Here is a 6998-nt window from a genome sequence, read left to right as displayed (position 1 = left end):
CCCCACTCTGGCCCCCACCTCTGACTCAAGAGTGCTGAGATTAAAGGTATGTACTGGCAAGTCTTTATTCTTTATTAAATTTTAATTAACTTTACATCCCAGCCTCAGTTTCCCTCCCTCATCTCCTCCTAGTGCTTTCTCGTCTCCCCATCCACTCCTCCTTCCTTTCTCTTCAGAAAGGCAGAGGCCTCCCATGGATATCACCCAGACTTGCCATATCAAGTTGCAGTAAGACTAGGCTCATAGCATCTTGCACCTTGTCCCATTGAGGCTAGAAGATGAACCCAGTAGGGGGAAAGAGTCCCAAAGGCAGGCAACAGAGTTGAGACAGGCCCTGCTTCCACTGTTAGGAGTCCCATTGCATGGCAACTCTTATGCATAAGGCTCAGAAAACATTGTAGAAGTAGGACTGAGAGATTGTAAGAGCCAGATGGCCAGTAAGTCTGTTCCAAGAGTGACCCACTTAAATAGGACAAGAAATCTATGCCCATGAGATCTCTACAATATGGCTGCTTAAACAAGACCAGAACAATGACAACACCAGTTGACCTGGTATGCCAGCACAGATGGAGGAAATCACATGGGACCTCCACATCTACATGAAGAACTACAAGCAATTAAAAGCTACTGAGAATTAAGTCTTTTCTAGACAGGATACATATATGAATAAGAGTCCATGAATTTTAAAGGAACCAGAAGGAATGATGGAAGAGGGTTGAAAAGAGGACAGAGAAAGGCAACATGATTTAAATAGGCAAAAGGAAGACACTCAGAGAACAAGCTGCAGTTACCCTACCCTGATCTGCAGCAATCACATAGCTGTGGTGGAAACTGTCATGGAACTTGGCAAACACACTTGGTAGGATGGCTGTAGCAAAATTGGGCAGTCTAATTCAGAAGAGTAATTTCCCTCCCAGTATTGGAGGCTGGAAGTCTAGAACCAAGGTGTCAGCAGGTTTGGTTTTCCTGGGCTTAATCTCTTGGGCTTAAGGGTGGCCACCTCATAACCCATAAGCTCTCTCTTCACCATATTTACTTGGTTGGTTGATTTTTTGTTTTTTTTAGGAACAGGGTTTTTCTGTGTGGCCTTGGCTGTCCTGGAACTCACAAAGATCTGCTTCTCTGAGTGCTGCGATCAAAGGCATGCGCCACCACACCCAGTGCATGCTTTTTTCTAAATGTCTCTTTCTCTGGATATTTTGGTAATCATGAAGGAGGGCCTACTTGAGTGTCTTCATTTTACTGTAATCATTTCTTAGAAGGCTGTCACATTCTGTGACCTCAGGAGTCCCAATTCACCATCTGAATATTAAGGAGATACAAGAAGCCCTTCACATACCTGCGTTCTTCTGAATAGGAGGTCCCTCTACTTTCTCTCTCCTGAGAGGAAGATTAGCAGACAATCTCCCTTTTAGAAGAAAAAGAACAAAAAGGAAAACAGATGTGACATCTCTCTGACACCTCACCGCCACCCCACCCCCACCCCAGGCTACGCCACCAAGGGAAAAACAATCAAAGTTCTCTTTCCCATTCGAAGTATCAGGTCACTACTGCTTTGGGCAGGTTTTCAAATCTTGGGCAACATTTCAGAAGAGCAAGACCCACAACTTTCGCACTACATTCCTTTAAGAAATAGCCCTAGCTTACACTGCAGTGTCAAGAAAGACGAAAAAGGGGAGGGGGTGAAAATAATATGTTCACGGATACCAGCTCCAACTTACCCTTGAGGCCATTCTTGTCCACCAGCCTCCTGACACCTGAGCCTCAGGAACACTGGCCAGGGCTGGCCACAGGACTAGCCCACTTGGGCCTCAAGCCAAAAATAAACCCACCTTTCTTCTTTGTACCTGATTATAGTCTTTCCTACTACTCAAAATCTGCCCACAAGAAAAGATACATAACGTGCGATAAAGCACCTAACCAACTGTAATGATTTTTGTTTAGAATAAGCCACCAAAACTTCTACATCAGAAAGAAGTCGAGGCCCAGAGGAGCCTCTTGCTGTAGGGTTCTTCTTTGAAGACATGGCCACTGGCTCCTTTGTTCTTTGCATTTTGCTGGAGACAGGCAGAGTATCCCTTCCCATATCTTTTTGTGAAATCTAATCCTGTTTTCCTAAAGGTTGCCTCCTGTTCAGTTTGCTGCGCAGGTCGGGGGTGGGAAACGGCCCTTTAACCCAGCATGGAGCACTCTTGAGCTTATTACACAGGGCTGCTGAAGAAAGTCAGTCTCTCTGTAAGGGCCCTGTCTCCCAGGTGAAATATCTATATCTGCTTTCTTTATGACATGTTATGGTAAATACAATGCCAGAAGATTATTGAGATTATTGTATTTGAGATGAAGTGGCCGATTCTGAATTCTTTCTCTCTCTCTCTCTCTCTCTCTCTCTCTCTCTCTCTCTCTCGGCTGAAATGAAAATAAAAGATTACTGAAAATCCTAATGGGAGCACAGAAATACTGTTTTTTATCTTTCTTTTGGACAGTGATAGTATGGCTTGAAGTAGACTACTCTTGGGTCTTTTTATGTGCTGTTGCTGTGGTAGGCCACCTGCTTGGTCAGGAGCTTGCCTGTTATGGACCATTCCTTAGGACAGAGCAAAACACAATTGCCTTATTATTTCCATCTTCTTAAGGTCATTTCATTAACGTTAGAGAAGAAAAGCCCACTGATCAGACCAGACTCCGTTACTTCAGCCATCCCCCTCCTCTACGGCTGGGGGCTCTACTGAAACTCCAAGGAGTCCACCTTGCATTATCATTTAGATGAGGAAATCTCTAGAAAATCAACTCATCAACTGGACAATACGAGTCACTAAAATCAACTGTCACTATTTCAAGTCACTAAAATCAACTGTCACTATTACGAGTCACTAGAATGAATAAAGAATTGAAGGGAAGGCTAAAAACAAAGCAAAGCAAAGCAAAAAACATCAAAGTATAGCATGTGGTTGCTGGGGCCTTGGAGATTAATCTTATCATCTTTTTTTTTTTTTCCCTCTCCATTTAGTTTTAATAGTTTTATATGTACAGGTCTTATACATTTTTATTATAATTCATTCAGATTACATCTCAATTGTTATTCCCAAGCTTGTATCTTATGCTGGGGAAGGAGGTCCTCTTCTCTTAGAGGCCTAGGGGAGGGGAATAGGGCAGAAGAGGGAGGGAGGCTGGAGATAAATCTGTATTTCCACTCAGTGACCATGTAGAGTTGCAGCGAACAGTGCCTATGTTCCTTACATCACATCAAGTATTTTATTCTCCATTTTCGTCCTTGAAATAAGAATAGCCTCTATTTTCTAAGAGACTGTGCTGAATTCCTGACTCTTGGAATTGACAAAGTCTAGGATATAGGATTTGGAGTTGCTAACCATGGAAAGCTTTAGGAAAACTAGACTGAATTGTTCACACATAGACACGGACCTCACTATCTCACATTGGTTTTTATCCCATCCAGTCCTCACTAGAGCCCTCCTAGGTAAACTGGTCCTTTTATTATCTCATCTATCAGCAAGATTCATGTATGCCAAGTAATAGAACTAGGAACTATCTTTCTCAAAGCTTGAAGATTGGTCACATATGAGTGTGGGAGTTCTCCTAGTACCTGAGATGATGGTAAGGAATTCCCATGTAGTATTTAATTGGCAACAATTACCACTAGCTCATCAGGTACTGGTGTTAAACTAGTCATCAGCATCATCAGACTCTCAGCCCTCTAGGAAATGGAGGGAGCCCTGCACTACTCAGTGCTCAAATCCATCTGCAGATTTAATGGGGGAAAATCCACTTCCTATTTAAGTAGTAAAAAGAAAGCCTGAGGATCGCCTTAAAGTGGGGCTTTTACATCTACTTTGTTCAGAGGTCAAAATACATTGGGTCAGGAAAGGCAGAAAAGAGAAAGAAGGCAAGGTGAGCTGCTGTGGCTTATAGCGTGGATAAAACCTTACTTGGCAAGATGGAGATTTGAAAATAAGATGCTGGCATAGGTTTGGTGAAAGACTATGCATGTTTGGGCTTTGCCACCTGTTCCTGGCACACAGCATCTATCTAAACCATCTGGAATTTCCTGAGTGATGGGGGGAATCAAGTCCTGCAACCTAGGAGAGCCTCCATGTGCCCCTCATTTCTGCTCTTAATGTCTGGGTGGTGAACTGAATTCACCTGGCTTAAATAATCAAAATGATCTTAAGAAATCTGTCACAGGTGGGGAATTATTGTTAACATGACAAAGCATTATGACAACAGTGGGAATGAGCATAAAACCAAGCCCAATATATAATTAGAGAAATTAAAACATAAAATAGCACTTTTCTGTATAACACTAGTAAGCAAATTGGGAAGTCTACTAGAGACCATTGTCAATACAGTTCAAAAAAAGCAAATAGACAGAAAATATTTAAAAATTAGTCTGATAAAAGTTTAGTATGCAAAATACACATAGAGTCTCTACAACCCAACAAAAAAAGACAATTTCATTTTAAAATAATAATTTGACTAGATATTTCTCCAAAGGCGAGCAAGTACAAGAAGACACGTTCATATACACTCACACATACACACGTACACTTAAGCACATGCATACAGATTTCAATTTAAAAAAAATAGACAATAGCAAGTGTTGGAGAGGATGTAGAAAAATTGAAGCTTTTTTCTATTTCTTGTTTGAATGGAAATTGTTTAATGCATTGGTAGTACGTTGAAAATTAATGCAGAATTACCACATCATCCAGCAGTTAAATTCCTAGACACTGATGGAAAACAAAACAAAACATTGAAGCTAGTACTGTGATTCAGTTGGTAAATTGCCTGCTGCATAAGAATGAAGACCTGAGTTTGGTCCTAGGACCATGTCAAAACACTGGGTGTGGTAGCATGACCTTGTTACCCAGCACTAAGAGATGAAGGGTCCCTGGAGCTCATGGCCAGTCAGCCAGTAGATTAGCCTGTAGCATCCAATATCCTCATCCACCTACATACACATGTGCACTTGTACCTACTCACCCTCCCCTTAATCCACACCCCCAAGCCACCACATCCTCCCACTCCCATACACACAAAGACAAAGAATTGAAGTCAGAGACTCAAAATATATATACATGAGTGTAACTGCCTACCAACATTCAGAATGTGGACATAAACTCACATGACACTCTCAGATAAAAGACTTATCAATGGTGCTATACTCAAACAATAGAATATCATTACTCTTTCATAAGCACGATACTGCTACGTGCTACAATTTAGATGCTCCTTGAAAATATGATGCAGTCGAAGGAACTAGACATAAATGGTCACATGGGAGTCCATTTCTGGAAAATGTCTAGAATAAGCGCTGTCAAGACAAAATGAAGACTGGTAGTGAGGAAGGAGAGGGATGGGAGAAAACAATTGCTTAATGGACACAAAGTCATTTCTTGGATAATGGAAATATTTTTTAATTAAACGTGATAATTATACACTATGAATGTATTAAAGATCATGATACATTCACTTTAAAACAACTAATATAGTGTGTAAATTTCACCTCGATGACAGCAAAATAAAGATGGAAATACAATACAATACCATTGAGATCATTTCACTGGAACAAATTTTATTTTAAATATATAGAAATATGTTAGCTTACAAGACAAATCTTAGTATGTTGCCCAGCTTAACCACAACCCCCTGAGCTCAAGTAATTCCCTTACTTGGGTCTACAAATGGCTGGGACTATTCACCATACCTGGTTCTGCATGTCATTTCTAAAATTATTTATTTTATTTCATGCGCCTTGGTGTGTTGTCTGCATTTCTGCCTGTGTGAGCATGTCAGATCCCCCTGGGACTCGAGTTATAGACAGTTGTGAGCTGCTGTGTGGGTGTTGGGAATTGAACCTGGGTCCTCTGGAAGAGCAACCAATGCTCTTAACTGCTGAAACAACTCTTCAGTAATTTTGAAGTTGTGTATTAAATGTATGTATGTGTTCTTTTTTTCATTGGGTAAAGATTTGCTTGTTTTCTTTCACAGTTAGCTAGTCCAATTGAGAGAAATTCATGGTGTATCCCGTGACTGATTAACAACAAGGAAATGGTGACATGAAAATCCATATGCTGTAGGATGACCTTGGGTCTGAGTCATTCGCAGCTGAACACTGCCCTGCTCAGCAATCTCAGATCTGTCGTGTCCTTAAGCTCAGCATAACGCGGCATTGTGTTGCGAACATTTGGGTTTCCTGGACTCTGTAGCAAGGTTTACTTGTGCATTTAAAATTTCTTCCCATTAACTATTTTGTTGTAGACTTTCTAATATCTGACAAGCTTGATTCGGCTTCTTCTGAAAAGTCACACAAAAATGGAAACTGTAAAACATTGTTTGACCACTTGGAATTAACTTGTTAAATGTTGTGTCTTTGCATGTATACGTGCATGATGGCATGCGTACACACAGTGTGCATGCAAAGAATGAATGCTTTTCTGTCACTAAATGCCTCTGTTCCTTGTACCCGGTTTCCTCTGGATGTCTGAAATGTTGGCTTTACTGAAGGAGGGTGACAATGCGATCAGGCAAGCCCTGGGGTATGAGACATTTCATTCACTCTAACACTAAATTTATAAATTTTCCTTTTTCTCTTTCACTTTTTTTCTTCTTGTTGGTAAGATAATATTAACAAAAATAGTGTTTAAATCCTTACAAATAGCCAGTATTTTAACTTAGACACGTGCTCTCATCTGTGGATGATGTAGTCTAGAAGTTTCTGAAGCACTCAGGCCTTCCAGTGGCCATTATCCCGCACTCTTGGCAAAATGTTGGCCCATAACCAAAGTATTACTTTGCCTTTTTACACTTATTTTTAATTAGACAATAATAATATAATTTAAGTATCCAAAGAATTCTACAGCACTCAGGGAAACAGCACTCTTCTGTTCACATGTGGCCTGCTCCTTTTGGGGTGACCAATGTTCACAGCCTTTTGCATTTCCTAGTTGAAAAAACGATCCATTCATAAATACTAATAATCC

The sequence above is a fragment of the Acomys russatus genome, chromosome 13 (genome assembly GCF_903995435.1).
Source record: "Acomys russatus chromosome 13, mAcoRus1.1, whole genome shotgun sequence".
Classification (NCBI taxonomy): domain Eukaryota; kingdom Metazoa; phylum Chordata; class Mammalia; order Rodentia; family Muridae; genus Acomys; species Acomys russatus.
Note: the sequence above shows the minus strand (reverse complement) of the source record.